At 36.8% G+C, this 17,200-nt stretch overlaps 1 protein-coding gene across 2 annotated transcripts in view; it reads left to right on the top strand.

Moving 5' to 3' along the window:
* The first annotated feature begins 922 nt into the window (after positions 1-922).
* Positions 923-17,200, top strand: part of LOC106063107 (uncharacterized) — a 323,308-nt gene continuing 307,030 nt past the window's right edge. Inside the window, exons 1-2 of one of the 2 annotated variants that reach the window (XM_056019554.1) lie at positions 923-1,167; positions 1,399-1,761. The gene's annotated coding sequence lies outside the window, so the exon portion shown is untranslated. Of the gene's footprint in view, positions 1,762-17,200 lie in introns of both variants that reach the window. The other variant, XM_056019553.1, reaches the window with a different exon arrangement.

The raw sequence follows: 17,200 nt of genomic DNA, 5'->3' as shown, positions 1-17,200 counted from the left end.
TACATCATCTGCCTTAAATATCTCATGAGGGATATAATACATGTTTCCTCTTATATTCAAATCTCCCTCACATTTATGTATTGTTCTAGAAATGGTGTAGTTTTATACCGCTTGCATAATTAATTGTAAAAAAAAACAACAAAGCTGTTCCTTTCAGAAAACAAAAAAGTTGCCTTTGCACCTAAACTTTGCAAACCACAACGCATGGTGAAATAAGATTTTTTATTTCTCTTCTAGGTTTTGAGATCCGAGTGTGACAGACTGACAGACCGATATTTTACACAAAACTAAAGGTAAAGGTTGCTTTTCCCCTTTAAAAAAGTGACCTGATGTGAGAATGAATTCTTTTAGAATAGAAGTATGTTAATTGTGTACACACAGACACACACACACAGAGAAACACACAGACACACACACACACACATACATACATACATACATACATACACACACAAACATATATATATATATTTATATATGTATATATATATATATATATATATATATATTATCGAATTCTTGATATTCAAACTTTCCTTATGATAATGTTGAAGACGCTTTGGCTAGATAAAGAGAGGGATCTTCCGTTGGTCAATAAGAAGGAGAACTCCACTCTGAAGACAAGAAGGATAACTCCTGTTGGCTGTGGTGGAGTGGAATGTGTCCTGTGGGCCTGTGGCAAGAGTCGCCAAGTGAGTTGATCTCTATCATCTAGCACTCACTTCCAGCTGCCTGTGATCTCCACACAGGCCACCGCTACAAGTCGCAGGTGTACGCTGTAACAGACGACTGCTCGATCTCCCGCCTCTTACTCTGTCCGTTCATCTTCTTTTTTTTTTTTGATGAAAAATATCAGTGACGCTCTCTTCTCCTCCTTCTCACTCTCTCACTGTCTCTTTCCCCTTTCTCGTCACACAGATACACCTCACTCCCTCTCTCTCACTTTCTCTCATTCAATTTACTCGCTTTCTCTCTCTCTCTCTCGCTCTCTCTCTCTCTTTCTCGCTGGCTCACTCAAGTGTTTGTCGATTAGATCTTTTCAGTGCCAGCTTTCAGTCTTAAATGCCACTGCCCCCCAAGTGATTGTCATGTCTTTGGGTTGAATAATTTCTCTAATCCATGTTTTCTGACAAGGAGTTGACGTAATTCCTGGAATAGCTATCCAAGGTGCTGTGCTTGTGTATTTATACATGTAGATACTAATATAGCATCCAATCATCGAAAACAAAACAACTTACCAGCAACATAAACACATCTTAGGTCAGCGTGAACTCTAGTATTCACTTAGTCTTTTCCCTCACATACTCAATATCTCACTCACTAAATCACTCACTAACTCACTAAATCACTCACTAACTCACTAAATCACTCACTAACTCACTTACTAAATCAAAACAGATTCAAATAACATTCCTAAAGAACAGATACAACTGGATGTTGGCTTCTATTGTCTTGGAAAGGACATCACATTGTCTAGTGCAAAGCAAACAAACAAATAACTATTATACAAATTATTTCTTTGTGCAATCATACATGTATATATATATATCTTACACACACACACGCACAATGACACTTGTATATCCTCACAACGTTCAATGGCCTACACTAGCCTGTGTATACTTAGAACAGAAGCAAAGGGAGCACAATATGGTCTAAACACAGTAGACTTGTCCATTAGTCAGCCATCGCCTGGACAGCGTACATTATTCATGCATTCATGATGTGGAACATATGGAATGTTAACTTTTGACCCACTGGGTGAGTAGCTATGAAATACTATTTATATGCATCAGCAGAAAGAATGGTTGTCAGCGCACAGTACCCAGGGGCGTAAGTGGTTACTTTGGTAGATCGTCGATTACGCTGCTCTATAGTAGAGCCGATTTTTTTTTTCGAATATGAATCTAACCCGATTCGTTTTGAAAAACAGGTTCTTTGACAGTGTCGTTACTTGGGGGGTGCGGGTCGCAACGGGTGACAAGGACCCTAGTTACGCCACTGGGTTGGGGTTAGAACTAGATACAACTCATTCACATTTACTTGAAATACAAATGTAACTAATTTTTTTTTAACACGTTGCCTACTCCCCCTTAAAAAGTAAACAGTCTACGCCTCTGAAAGTAGCTGAATGGAACATATCCAGCCACTTAATTTGTCGAACTGAAACAGCTGTCACCATATTGCCCGCACAAAGCCATTGTTTGAGTGTCACACGACAGAAGGAGCGTTATTGAGTACATCTCATGCGTAGCAATTAATTCCAGCAGCCTTTTGATTGGGCGAAAGTAGCTCATAAACATTGGATTTTTGTTTTGTATGTGTAGCGTCGAGAACAATTTGTTCGTGACTGCGATTTTGTCTTAGAAATGATCTTAGGCAAAAAAAATAAAAAATAGATAGATAGATAGATAGATAGATAGATAGATAGATAGATAGATAGATATAGATAGATCAAAATGTGATTTTTATGAATAGTGCCTATTTCTTTATTTCCGGGGGTCTGAATGGTCAAATAACTCGAGTGCCTGTGTCGCTGCTACGTGGTCTGAAGAGAGTCAGAGGTCCGTGGTTCAAGTCTTTATAGATGCGTATTTTTCATTACACTTTCTTTAAATTTTTCTTTCAATAATCTTTTGAGTCACACGCTAGCATATGTTACATATAATGTTTACACATCATTATAGTTACGCTAGTAGTGTGATGGTATGCCTCTGTGATTGTATGACTGTCTGATTGTATGCCTGTGTGATTGTATGACTGTGTGATTGTATGCCTGTGTGATTGTATGCCTGTGTGATTGTATGCCTGTGTGATTGTATGCCTATGTGATTGTATGACTGTGTGATTGTATGCCTGTGTGATTGTATGCCTGTGTGATTGTATGACTGTGTGATTGTATGCCTATGTGATTGTATGACTGTTATATTGTATGGGTGTGTACGTGAAGGAGTGAAAGTCTCTTTTGTCGCTCTAGCCTCTCAGTTCACACATTGAAATCACTTTTTTATTAGTTTTATGATCATTTTAATTTGAGTTAAACCAATTTAGTGTTTTGTCAAGGTCATGGGAGTAGCCAGGATTTTCTTTTGGGGAAGTTTTTTTTAGGGGGGGGGGGACTCATATATATAATCCCTTGGGATGGGATTATAAATTCGACAACCCCCCTTTTGGTTCCGCTCATAAAATTTGTAACTGTAGCTTGTTTTAGTTTTCTATTGAAGATTACGTTTTTAACCTCAAAATCCTCTGGAGGGGGTTTAAACTCAAAACCCATCTTAGCCTTGCTCATAGAATTTGGTGTGTTGTTTGCTTTAGTTTTATATTGAAAAGGGATTTTTAACGTCAAAAGCTCTGGGAGGGGTTTAAACTTAAAGTTTCCCTTGGCTACGCTCATGGAATGCGGTGACTTGTCGTTTGCTTTCTTATTGTTGTATTGAAGTTTCAACTAAAAAATCCTCCTTGGGCAAGTGATGGTTTACAATAAAATCTTACCTACAATAAACCGAAAAAAAAAACAGTTACAGATTACCACCCCCTAAGGAGGGATCTCATTTCGGGGGGAGGGGGTTGAACCCCCTACCTCCCTCGGCTACACCCATGGTCTAGAGTCTAGGCTATTGTTCTGTATTGTTTTTCTCTTTCTTTCTCATTTCCTGAACTGGACAAGACTTAAAGACCACATTTGACTCAGTATGCTAAACTGACAGTTTGAAGTAGGAGTAGATTCATGTAGATTCAAGGTGTCCTATTTCAATGTGTCCTAATTCAATGTGTCCTATTTCAATGTGTCCTATTTCAATGTGTCCTATTTCTATATGTCCTAATTCAATGTGTCCTATTTCAATGTGTCCTATTTCAATGTGTCCTATTTCAATGTGTCCTATTTCTATGTGTCCTATTTCAATGCGCCCTATTTCAATGCGCCCTATTTCAATGTGCTCTATTTCAAGGTGCCCTATTTCAATGCGCCCTATTTCAATGTGCCCTATTTCAATGTGCCCTATTTCAATGTGCCCTATTTGTATATAAAGCGTATTTCGTTTTGTTTTCTCTCTTACTGATACATTAACTCAGTGAGTGAAGAAACATTTGGCTTAATGTGTTTTTGTGTTCAGATTGATCTCTCGCTTCTCACGCAATACTGTTGACATAGAGCGAGAGAAGTTCGATTTGGTTAGTGTGGCGTTAAGCATCATATCATAACGTATCGTATTTTTTGTTTCTACATACGTAAGACTTATACACTGTATCTTAAGGTTAACATATTGAATTGGTTTGCAGCTACGCTGTACGTCTCACTGGTCGGGTGGTATGAGGTTCCCAAATGTCATCACGATAGTTCCTTATCTTATCTTATACAATACAGACGTTACTTCAAAAAACATGATTTCGTCCTAAGCGCCATGCATTTTAACCATTTACTTAAATTCTGCCAAGTCACTGGTTTTCCTGGCTGGCCCAGGCAACCCATTCCATGCTCTAATAGCACTAGGGAAGAGTATTTGTACAAATTTGTCCTAGCATATGGGACGAGGAATGTGCCTTTATCTTTGTGTTTTTCAGAGTATTTTATAAGATTTTGTTTTTTGTATTTGAAGATTATGGTTCAGTGTTTTATGTATAGTCGCTACTTTACTTTTGAGTCTTCTCTCCTGTAGTCTTTCTAGATTTAGTGATTTGACTAAAGGGGTTACTCTAGTCCAATGTGAATATTCGTTTGTTATGAATCTCACTGCTCTATTTTGTGTCTGTTCCAGTTTCTTAATGTTTTCTTGAGTTGAGGGGTCCCAAACAGAGGATGCATATTCTATTAATGGCCTAACCAAGGTTAAATAACATTTTAGTTTTATGTTCTTATTTGATTTATAGAAATTTGAACCCTTACCGCCTCCTGCCCCTGCCGTCCTGCTTGAGGTTTAGGGTGGCTCGTAATACTTTTATTTCTAAAAGAAGCTTCGAAACTTATTTTTTGTAAAAAGTCGTGATCAAATTCTAAAAAATATGAGAAAGCTTTGGTCAACTTTTTTCCCACTCGGTATCGTCCTTGACTACACTATCAAGGGAATCGATTTGGTATTGTATCTATCAAGAATGCGATAGCCTGATAATCGGATATACTGACAAGCAATTCTTTAGATTTCTAAAGAAACCAAATACCAGAGATAAAGGCAACATAGAGAATATTTATTGTACACACAAACTTGAAGTCGGCCCCTGCGGGTCTGTCGTATTCAGGCATTGCGTCATGGTAGGGATCCTGTTGTTGATTTGGACGAAACCCGCTTTGAAATCTTGTTGTAAGAAAGCTTCTATCAACTCTGTCTGTCTGGTACAACTCTTGCACACTTTATTTCTTCCACTTCCAATTCTTGTATCAAGTTGAAACTTTTTAACGTTTTTCATTGTTCATGACAACTCACTAATCATTTCAAAAATCAATTAACTAGTTGATCAATTAGCCGTAATTAATTAATTTAGTTTTATATAAAGACAGCAAGGGGAGATAATCTTTGTTTAAATAATTAGGTCATTGGCTTAAAAAAATGGAAACTAACAAATGATAGCCATAAAACCTTCTATTTTAATAAGTGCTTGTATTGCTCAGCGACTAGAGTATCGGCCTTCAATAATGAAGGTGCAGACCTATAGTTCAGATTCGGACTCAACAATATTTATTTACAAAGTCTATATCAACTCTCTATATCTGTCTGGTAAAATATTTTCCATTCTCGGATCAAGTTAAGACTTCGCACAATTACGCATTGAAAGTGATAAGATATTCATTAATTTAAGAAAATAAACGATTAGTTATTGTTGGTGATTATTCATTTTGTTTGATTTTAAAATAAGAGAAATAAATGCTACTTAATGAGAGATGTGGATATATATATATATATATATGGATTTAGCCCCCTTATTACGTTTTGACACGTTTTTTCTTCCACTTTCCATTCTCGGATCCAGTTGACATTTTAAAATTTGCATAATTATTCATGGTAAAAATAATAATAAAAATTAATCTAAACATTAACCAATTAGTTTATCATTTAGTAGTAATATATTAATTTTATTTATATAGCATAAAGGGAGCTAAGAGCAATAATTTTCAAATAAATGGCAGTAATTAGTGGCTATTGCCCCTTAGATAATTTTTGGTTTTAAAAAGTATTCTTTTTTCTACTGCTTGTTTGCCTTTTTTAAAAATCCTTTTGAATAGGCAAAATGGAAACCTGTCCCCCAAAGGTCCACAAAAGCAATCGGACCATAGCAAACTGACCATGCTATAAGCACGAATGGTGCATTAAACAAAACAATGAATACAAAATATTTCCAATTGCACACATGTATTATTTTTAGTCTCTAACTATTAAATATTAACTACATAATTGAGAAAAAATAATTTATGCAATTTTAATAAATATAAGCTTTGTTGTTTTCTTCAAGTATATTCTTTAAAAATTCTTTTGATATTGCGGTCATATTTGGGGCTGCAGTATCAATAGAAACAACAGAATAAGACGCATAAAATATGTTTTAAGATTGGTATGTCTTGTATGTGTTTATTTATCAAACGTTGTATATTTATTTAATTTAAAAAATAAAATTCGTTTGATGTCCTAAGAAATTTTCATTCTACCTAATTCTGAGCATGACAGAGGCGATGGTGAAATGAGTTTTTTGTGAGTAAATTTAAACTAACTAACAACACTAAACTTGACTATCGGAGAGACGCACAGACCGACGGACGGAGGGCACAAAACCAAGATGAGAAAGCTTAAAAACTGTTTAAAACTAAACTTAAATATTTAAGTTATAGAAATGTAAGGAATTTTGTTTGCGATTAAAGCACAAAAAATGTACAAAAGGTTTGTTGGCTCATTATTTAACTATTTATTTATAACTTCACTGGTCTGATAACATTTAGCTGAAACATCAGGCAGACGTGTTGATAAGGGCTGAAAATCTAGAACCTGCAGCCAAATGCATGTCACACAACGACTTGAGTTATAGCCTGTTAGAGATTTTTATAGCAACCCAGATATAAAATGAAGAACTTAGGTCAAGATGAAACTATGCCGAATAATTTTGTTTTTGTTTTTGAAAGTGAAGCTCTTATTTTGTTGTTGTCATAGAGAGACTATAAATAGTTTGTCCGCCTGGAGGTTGATTTAACTCTTTCTGTCCGTAATTATTTACCACATTCTGGTGGAATCAACGCTGGTATCGTCAGTTAGGAGAGAAAGAGTTAAGTTTCCTTTCCGTCTTCTGCGCCTGTCTTCTACAAAGGGCTTTCCTCTGGGTCACAAAGGAATGTTAGGCAGCCTTTGTGAGGGCTCTCCAACTGTCTCTTTCAGAATCCTTCTGCTGCCAGATTCTTTCCTCTATGCCGTAAGGGCAAAGTGGCGCCTGAGTTGATCTTTATAGCGCTTACGGGAGGCTCCTCTGTTGCGATGTCCTCCTTTAAGACTCCTCGGGCGCTTCAATCAAAGATGTCGAGGCTCCATAATGGGTGTTCTCCTGGAGGCTAATGTGGACAGTACAGAAGCACTACTTACTATTAGACAAATGTATAAATATACGTGCATTTACTACTTCTGTGTGCGTCTCTGTGTGTGTGTGTGTACTTCTACACGGCTGTAGGAGTGAAGGCTGAGTGTTGAGACTCAAATAAGCTCACATACAATCTTTGAGAATGAATACTGTACACTGGACACAACATATCAGCTACCTCCACCATATCTCTCAATACTGTAAGATTTATTTCCCTTAATCAATATCAAAATAAAATAATTAATTACCACTAAATAATTAATTAATTCTTAGTTGCTTTTTTTTTATTGAGTCATATTTTGTTAGAAACAATAAATAATTGTGAAAATTTTCAAATTTCTTGACCCAAGAATGATAAGTGTGAGAAATTATGTGTACAAAAATCGTACTAGACAGTCAGAGTCAGTCGATAAAGCTTGTCAATTCTATTCGCTCCTGTTCTACGTACAGAATTACTTGACGAGCCTTGCGTGTAGCAAAGTCATACACTATATCATAAGAATTCTGTTTCCTACATAGATCACGTTCAATAGCAAGGATTTCCAAATGTTTTCATCTATCTTTGAGAATTGTTGACCTCAAGTAATTCTTCTTTAGTTTGAGGCGCGAGAAGCATTTTTAACCAGATTACACAATTACGGCTAATGCATATAGCCGTTTTTATTTATCGCGCGTAGGATTGGCGTTTTCCATATTGAATGACACCCCAAAATGACAATTTTTGTCTATATGTTCCGTATATTTTTATCTTTTGCAATTTCGGGAGATTTCCAGGAGCTCCTGGAAATCAACAGGAGGGCGCGGGAAATCTGTTTTAAGTTATAAAATGGTTTAATTTAATAATGTATACACCTTGAATTAGCGCTGGTCCTATGAAAGTGAGGGTCCTATAAAAGTGCGGTGGAAACTGCGGTCGCATAGGTTGCAGTGGCCTAAGGCCGGTCCTGCAAAATAGCGGCGTATGCTACGCCGCCGGTCGACTAGTACAAAAGTAAGATAGCTAAGCACAGGCCGCATCATCAAGCAAGTTTGATAATAAAAAATTAGAACGAAAAAATAAAAATTGATAAATTGGTCTTAGGAATGTGAAATATTTGAAGAATTTATAATTTTTTTTAACCGACCTTCTCTGTCAAATGAACATAAATATTATAGAACTATTAAGATTCAGGTAAAAGTAATATTAAGCCACCTAAAGGGCTCTAACAACAATCTTTTATGCGCCAATCAACTAGTGGCTAAAATGAGTTGCCCTATTTCATGAGGTTAACTTCACTGACTGATTGGAAGACACACCTAGAATTCATGAAGATTACTTTTTAAAACTTTCCTGATCAATTATAAAGTAGAGTTCAAGTGATATTGAAAAAAAAAATTCCGTTAGCAGCTTTAAATATGTCAATAGCATTAGTTTAACTATGATATCATCAAATCTAATGCACCAAAACCAGTGACTCACCTGGGTGCATTCATGGTCTTCCGAGACTGAATGCATATATATATATGTATATATATATACATGGGCGTAGCAAGGATTTTTTTTCGGGGGGGGGGGGGCTGAGGGGGGTTTCTACCCCCCTCACCGCCCCCCCCCACCCGGCGAAAAAAATATTTATATGTATGTATGTGTGTACATAATCTTTATTACATTCTGGCCCTTCATTCTTTCAGAAGACGTTTATTGTGCCCTAGAATAGGTTCTTCCTGGAGTTAGTGGAAAAATTGTAGACTCCTAGCCATTGTCATAAAGGGTGTCTGGGGGAGCGCTAGGAGCTAGGAGCTCCCCCAGCGCAGTTCGCCCCGCCGCCAAGCACAATTTCTGGTATTGAAAGCCAACAAAATACATATTCCGAGGTATCTACTGTGAATTTTCCTGCTATTAAAAACGTTTAAAAACGTTTATTTCAAAAATCGAATGTGCTATTCTTACTGACTTAGACCCTCCCGCGCAGTTCGGCGCATTTGCTGTCGAGCAGTTTCCACAAAAATCTGTTACTGGTAATGTCTGAAGCCTCTTCCCACCTGCTCTGAGGATCTCCATGAATGTGTGGCGCCAAGTTGTACCAAGATGTCATCGCAACTCTTATTATGCGTAATTCATTTTGTCGGAAAACATGTCCTGCAAACCTCATGCGACGCTCTGTCACAATCTTACTATGGGGTCGACTCCCAGTTCGGCATAGGATTTCCTTGATTTAGACCCAATCTCCTTAACTGACTCCTAAAATCTGTCTTAGCCATCTTTGTTGAGCCACATTTAGTGTTTTTCATTTTCGGCACATGACTATTCACTGCACTCTATTAATGGAGCCTTGCCACTGGTAGAAATGTGTACCTTCTCTTGAATACGCTCTTGGAATTAGGTGACTGTAGTTTGCTTTAGATTTTATATTGAAAAAGGAAGTTTTATCGTCAAAATCATCTGTTGGGGGGTTTTAAACTAAAAAAATCTCTGGAGATGTTGTTTTTTTTTAAATTCAAAACCCCATTTAGCTACGGTCATAGAATTTAGTAAATGTAGTTTGCTTTAGAATAATATTGAAGATAGAGGTTTCCCACCTCAAAATGCTCTGTAGGGGGATCTTAAACTCAAAACCATCTGGAGGGGTTTTAAACTTTAAAAAAAAATCTGTAGGAGAGGGGTTTAAACTCAAAACCCCCAATTGGATTGGCTACGCTGAAATAATTTTAGTGTGTAATTTGCTTTTTTTATATTAAAGAGGTATTTTTTAGCATCAAAACACTCTGAAGGAGTTTTAAACTCAAAACCCCTTATGGCAACGCTCATAGCATTTTGAGTGCGTATTTTGTAGTTTTTTTTTTACATTGAAGATGTATTTTTTAGCTTCAAACCCTGCTAGCGGGGAATTTAAACTCAAAACCCTTTTGGCTATGCTCATAGATTTTAGAGTGTTTAATTTGCTTTTTTTTATATTGAAGAGATATTTTAAAGCTTCAAACTCCACTGGAGGGGAGTTTAAACTCAAAACCCCTTTGACTACACTCATAGAAGTTCGAGTGTATTATTTGGTTTGTTTTTAATATTAAAGAGGTATTTTTTACCTTAAAATCCATTTAGCTACGCTCATAACATTTTGAGTGCTTAATTTGCGTTTTTTTTATACCGGGTATTGAAGACGTAATTTTAAGCTTCAAACCCTACTGAAGAGGCTTTGGGGGTTAACTCAAAACCCTTTGGCTACGCTCATAGAATTTTTAATGTGTAATTTTCTTTTTTTTTTATATTGAAATTTTGGAGGGGGTTTAAATATCAAAATCTTCCTTAACTGTGCTCGTGAAATATGGGGGATTGTCGTTTGAATTTATTTTTGTTTTGTGTTATAGAAGAGAGGGAATTAAACTGCGAAAACCCCTGGTAGGGGGGTTTTAAACTCAAAAACCCCTGGTACGGGGTTTTAAACTCAAAACCTCCTTTGCTGTGCTAGGGCAAGTTACAGTTTAGTCTTAAAATCTCACCTAAAATAAACAAAATCAAAGCTAAAAATCAGTCACTAAATTCCGATCCCCCCCTGCGGGGGGATTTCATTTCGGGGGGGGGGGGGGGTTGAACCCCAAACCCCCCCCCCGGCTACGCCCATGTATATATATATATATATATATATATATATATATATCTAATGCTTAATGTCTGTATTTTTATACAATTTTTTTTCTTTAGGTTTTTGGCTCCCTCCCACAAACGTTTGCTTACTGGTGGTTCTGTGTGTCCTTGTTACGAGATCTAGGTTTCTATAATATACATTTGTCAGGAAGGTGCTACGATTAGAACGCTAAAAACGAACTCTTTGAATAGATATTCAGATATTTGTCAAAATCATTTAAGTGTGTTTAGAAACCAATTGATCTAATCACTCCATAAAACATGTCTATAAATGTTTACAAACCTATTGATCTAATCTTTGATTTCGCTTGTTGAAAGCGTTAGTGCCTATGGGCAACTTGCTCTTGAAATTAGCTATTATGCATTGAGGGGCCCAAGGTGCTTCTCCATTGACGGCATCGCCCCTGTGCAAACACTCTCTGCACATGCTTCCCTTTGGTGCTTCGATTACCACGAGATCTAGAAGCAGTTTGTGGGTTTCTATTCAATTACAGCTTTCTAGAGCTAAAAATAGATTCTATTTAAAAAAAAAAAAAAAAAAGGCCATTGATGGTTACGTAGATAAACTTGTCACGTGATTGTATGTACACAGCAACACACGACATTTAGTGTGATGAATGGCGTTCTCATTTCTCGGTCTCGACCAAAGTGTTGAATATTTATGTAGATTGCATTGAAATGAGCTACGCCATAAATATACGGGAGTCGGTGTTGGTCAGAAATGTATGTTTCGCAAGATACACCATGTTCTGATTTCAAAGAGTGATTTATGGAGCTCTATCAAATAAGTGTGGACATTTATATTATGGGCCGGACTTAAGATAGAGCAGTTGCTCAGCGCCTCCCCCTTAATAGGGACATCCACATTTCAATAGTATAACATTTTTAAACAAAAACTATAAGAAAAGAGATTTTAATTAGTATGCATTATCTATTCCTTTCTTTATATCTCTGACTAGCTGACATGTTTTTAGATTAATTAACATTACTTAGTGCAGTTATAATGAAGCTTGGCGCCTCTAATTACGTAATGCACTGGATGCATCAGACGTAAACTTGAGAACTGTTAGGCGCTTCCCCGCTGTGTATTATGTAGATTAAGTCAAAGGGAGGTAACACTCAAATAATGAAATCCAATACACACAGGCGAAAGGCCAACAGTATAAGTCAGTCGACGCTGATAGCGAATGTCGAACAAGACGTTAAATAATAACGAAGGGAACTGTCGAATGTCGTCAAGCTAAATCTCTACGTCCATAACAAAAAGCTCCTCTCTCTAAAGACGTCAAAAGTTTTTTGTTTACATCTGTTTCTAGTTCGCTATTCTTCCCCGAAAAACGAGTCTAATTTTTACTAGTCGCATCATTGTCTCCAAGTCAAAACTTCCCCTGTTTACGAAACAAATAACTCATTTCTAATCGTGCCGTAACAGAATGTATCTGAATGTATTTCTGTTCGTGTGACATCACTAAAGTTACAGGAGCAGCCAGAGTGGCGCACCTTACGCTCTAGTCCAAACGTCTGAGGTTCTCTACTTTTGATGTTTCTTCAATGTACAAACTTATTTAAGTGGAAGTGTATGTATGTTATGTTTTTTTTTAACTAAGAGCTTTACGTATATTGCGTTTTATATGAATGTCAAAAGTATTATTTTACAACTGCTTCACAATAATCTGTGAATTCTACTGAGTACAGCGCAAGGGTGGTAGAGGTGAGAAGTTAATGAAGCTGATGAAGAGAAATTTCCGGATGTGTGTATGACTAAGAAAACTTGAACACAAGTGAAATCTTAAAGCGATTAGTGTGAAGTCCTTTATTTAAAAGGTTTCCTTTTTAGTCCTTGCTATCTATAGGGCAGTTGATGTAAGATCATCTGTCTCTTAAGCCAAGGGTTAACAGAGGGTGTCATAAGGCCAGCACAACGATCGACCAATGTCAGGTACCCATTATATCCACTCACCCATATAGACTCAAGGTAAATCCAGTACCTAGACCAGTGTGTCTTGTCTACCTATTGAAACTAGACAGCCGTTTACTTAGCCCCCCAGACAATTGTTACGTTTATATATAAACTAAATAGAACAATAACACATAGTTGACAATGTGGCAGATTGTTGCTGTGGGCACAAACAACGCAAAGTCATGATCATATACTCAGCACCAAACCATGTGGTCTCTGATTCGGTAAAAGACGTGTTCTAATACCTCACTAAGATAACTTTACAAGTTATGTTTAATAAACATGGACTTTGAAACTTCAATGGGACTGCATAACAATTTGTGTACCTCTAATTGTACCGTGTAGTTTACTGTAATACATTGCTCCTATCGTCTAATTGCACTAATCATTCATTCCATATGCTGTGTCCAAGCCTATAAAGAGTTTCTGCCGTTGTCGTGTTGGAGCTTCTTCAAAACATTTTTTTTTGTTTCGAGGAGAAATCCAAATACCCAGCTAATTGTTGGCTTCAAATAGCAACACAATTTTATTGTATTATTATGATTACGAAAGATCGCGTTCCCAGGAGTCATGCTGCCATGGTTTTAAAATTTTCGCCCTGACCTAAATATTCGATATTTTTAATATAATTCCAAGCCAACAGAACGAAACATTTTAGCATTCGTTCTAAACATTGTCCAATAAGTTCAGAAATATAATTGTTGGTTTTCTTAAATACAGATGATTGCACTAAATGTAGGAATAACTGGTCGTGTGGTACTCGCCCTGAGCTGCAGTCACAAGAATCCTGGGTTCAGGGGATCTGGTCTAGACGTGATATTCTTCATTAGTAAAGAAACGTCTGGAACTTACAAGCTAATATAAGCAGAGGTCATAATATAAGTCATGAGATATGACCTATGACTATATCTCGGCTTAAAGGACTCTAGCCAGTCAATGTACGTGGCACATGACAGAGATCGTGGCAAGGTCGACAATAAAAACTGAAAATCTTTTGTTAAAATATTTTTAATAATGTATACTAATTATTTATATTAGATCCAATTTTATATGATGATGATATGATTGTAAAGGATGTCTCCACCCTACTGGTATGTAGTGAGGTGGGGAGGGGGGCGATTGCATCTAGCGCCAAGTTGAAGTTTTGTGCAGAAATTACAGTTTTTGAGTGTAGTTAAACCAACATCTATATTCTATATATAGGCCTATATTTTAACTCATTGGTATTTTATGAAAGAGGTCTGTCGGTTCGAGGTTGGACTGTTAGAGCTGTTTGGACAGGTTCTTTCCTTACTTTTTCTTTTTGGAAGGGGTAAATTGTAGTTGGGCGAATTTTAGTGGAAAAAATACAATTTGTGTAAAAAAAAAGTCACTGACTAAGGCAACCCATTCCATGCTCTAATACACTAATAGCACTAGGAAAGAGGGAGCATCTGAACAAATGTGTCCTAGCATATGAAACAAGGAATGTGCCTTTATCTTTGTGTCTTCCTAGGTCTTTTGTCTTGAAAGGTTTCTACATTTAGTGATTTTACTACAGGTGTTAATCTAATCAAATGTGAATATTTGTTTGTTATATATCTCACTGTTCTATTTTGTGTCTGTACTTATTTGAGAGGTCCCAAAGAAAACAAAGCTTCAACACCGACGTATTGAAAAATGTATTACCTAAATATTTCTTTAACCCTTTAACTGCTCTTAAACTGAATCTTTTCACATAGCTATTGTCACTGTGTTGAAGATAATCATTTCACATAGCTATTGTCACTGTGTTGAAGATAATCATTTCACATAGCTATTGTCACTGTGTTGAAGATAATCATTTCACATAGCTATTGTTTCACATAGCTATTGTCACTGTGTTGAAGATAATCATTTCACATAGCTATTGTCACTGTGTTGAAGATAATCATTTCACATAGCTATTGCCACTGTCTTGAAGATAATCATTTCGCATAGCTATTGTCACTGTGTTGAAGATAATCATTTCACATAGCTATTGGCACTGTGTTGAAGATAATCATTTCGCATAGCTGTTGTCACTGTGTTGAAGATAATCATTTCACATAGCTATTGTCACTGTGTTGAAGATAATCATTTCACATAGCTATTGTCACTGTGTTGAAGATAATCATTTCACATAGCTATTGTCACTGTGTTGAAGATAATCATTTCACATAGCTATTGGCACTGTGTTGAAGATAATCATTTCGCATAGCTGTTGTCACTGTGTTGAAGATAATCATTTCGCATAGCTGTTGTCACTGTGTTGAAGATAATCATTTCGCATAGCTATTGTCACTGTGTTGAAGATGATCGTATTCAAAGTCATTCTGTTCTTGGAAATGTATTAATGACTCCCAGAGTTAATCAGCTTACACTTTAGGAACTTGATCCCCTGTGTAAATAGTGTGATCTCTCAATGATGTTTGTAGTCATAAAGAATGTGTTCACTTGGTTTCTTGTTTACCAATTCTATTGACGGCTACGTTAAACATGGTGCTGCTAATCCTATCAGTCTAGCTACGAGACCTTTACAAACTGCTTTACATTTTGACATAGTAATCCCATAATGAAAACAGTCTTTGACCCCAATTTTAAATTGTCTTTACAATACCTCTATTCAAGTCAGAACTTCATGGAGGGTGGAAGGTGGAACCTGGACGCCAGGGGCGGACTGGCTATATGGGCAAACGGGCAAATGCCCGGTGGGCCGGTACCAAATGGGCCGGTCTGGTCGCGACCAAAGAAAAAAAATCAATGCAGACAACTTTAAAAAAAAAGTGATAGCAGCAAGACACAGAGGCCCGAACATGTTTTCTTGTTTTTTGTTTTTTTTTATTATTATTACAATTAATTTTGTTTGAAATTCAACATGAATATAATTTTAAGAATTACACTATACACTGTACGTATTATCATTTGTAAAACGTTAGACCGTACTTTCTGCTATGCATGAGCGGCATGGCCTTCAACACTACTTTGATGTCTTCGAGACTGTGTTTGGCCTGATCATTTTGCTGGTCGGCATGGGCCTTTGATGGTACTCCTATTTTTGTTTTGCTCCTTCCCTCACCCGTTTTTTGATGGTTCCATGAAAGTTAACGAAAAAGAGGGATGGGAGAGGTTAAGTTAGAAAACATTGATATAATGCGGCAAAAGGGGAGACAATTAGCTCGTTAACAAAACACATACACACAGCCGCGAAATTGCAAACCACCCAACTTATTCATAGCTCAATATGGGTATCAAGTTCTACTTTCTGCGATTTGAAAAGAAAAAGCAAGTTTCTTGTTGTTTATTTGTAATAACATAGATCTAAAAATACTACACTTAATTTAAGACTTACAATAAAAAAAATATTATTTAATTTAAACATAAATCTAGATCTAAATCAATTTTATACCGTTGTGATTAACGGAAAACTTATGCTTAGTATGAAGTCATTGATGATGAAAATTATTACAATAATTACAATAATTTATATAGCGCTGTCACATCCGATATTTAATGAAAGGAGATTTAGAATCATTTATATTTTAAATAATATATTCATATACAAATCTCGTTTTTGAGAATGTACTAGAACGAAGCAAAAGCTTTTCACATTTAGAAGTACCTCTTTAGCCGTTCTGCTTTCTCTTATCTTTTAAAGGAATTTATATAGTTCGTCCATCGTAGTTCGATTATGGCCACTTTGTCATCCATGGGGCTAAGGGCTTTGCACTTGGGTTTTATATCTCCTCGTGTGGCTGGTGAGACCTATGTGAGCCCGGAATGTTCGGCCGCACACTAGGCAGGTTATTCCAGCTAAAGCTAGTGTCATGGGCCTTGCTTTTCTTCTCTGGCGTTTTTCTTCGGCCAGCGTTGTTCTCTTTTCCTCAGCAACCTGTGCGCCGGTTTTCACAGCGCGACGTCATGATGCTCTGTCATGTGCCACTGTCTCCCAGGTGAATGGGTCTATGCTGAACCCGTTCAGAGAAGCTTTGAGGGTGTCCCTGAAGCGTTTTCTTTGACCACCTTGCGAGCGCTTTCCTTCGCTTAGTTGGCCATACAAGAGTCGT

Source organism: Biomphalaria glabrata, chromosome 2 (genome assembly GCF_947242115.1).
Source record: "Biomphalaria glabrata chromosome 2, xgBioGlab47.1, whole genome shotgun sequence".
Taxonomy (NCBI): domain Eukaryota; kingdom Metazoa; phylum Mollusca; class Gastropoda; family Planorbidae; genus Biomphalaria; species Biomphalaria glabrata.
Note: the sequence above shows the minus strand (reverse complement) of the source record. Positions and strands in the feature narration are given on the sequence as shown.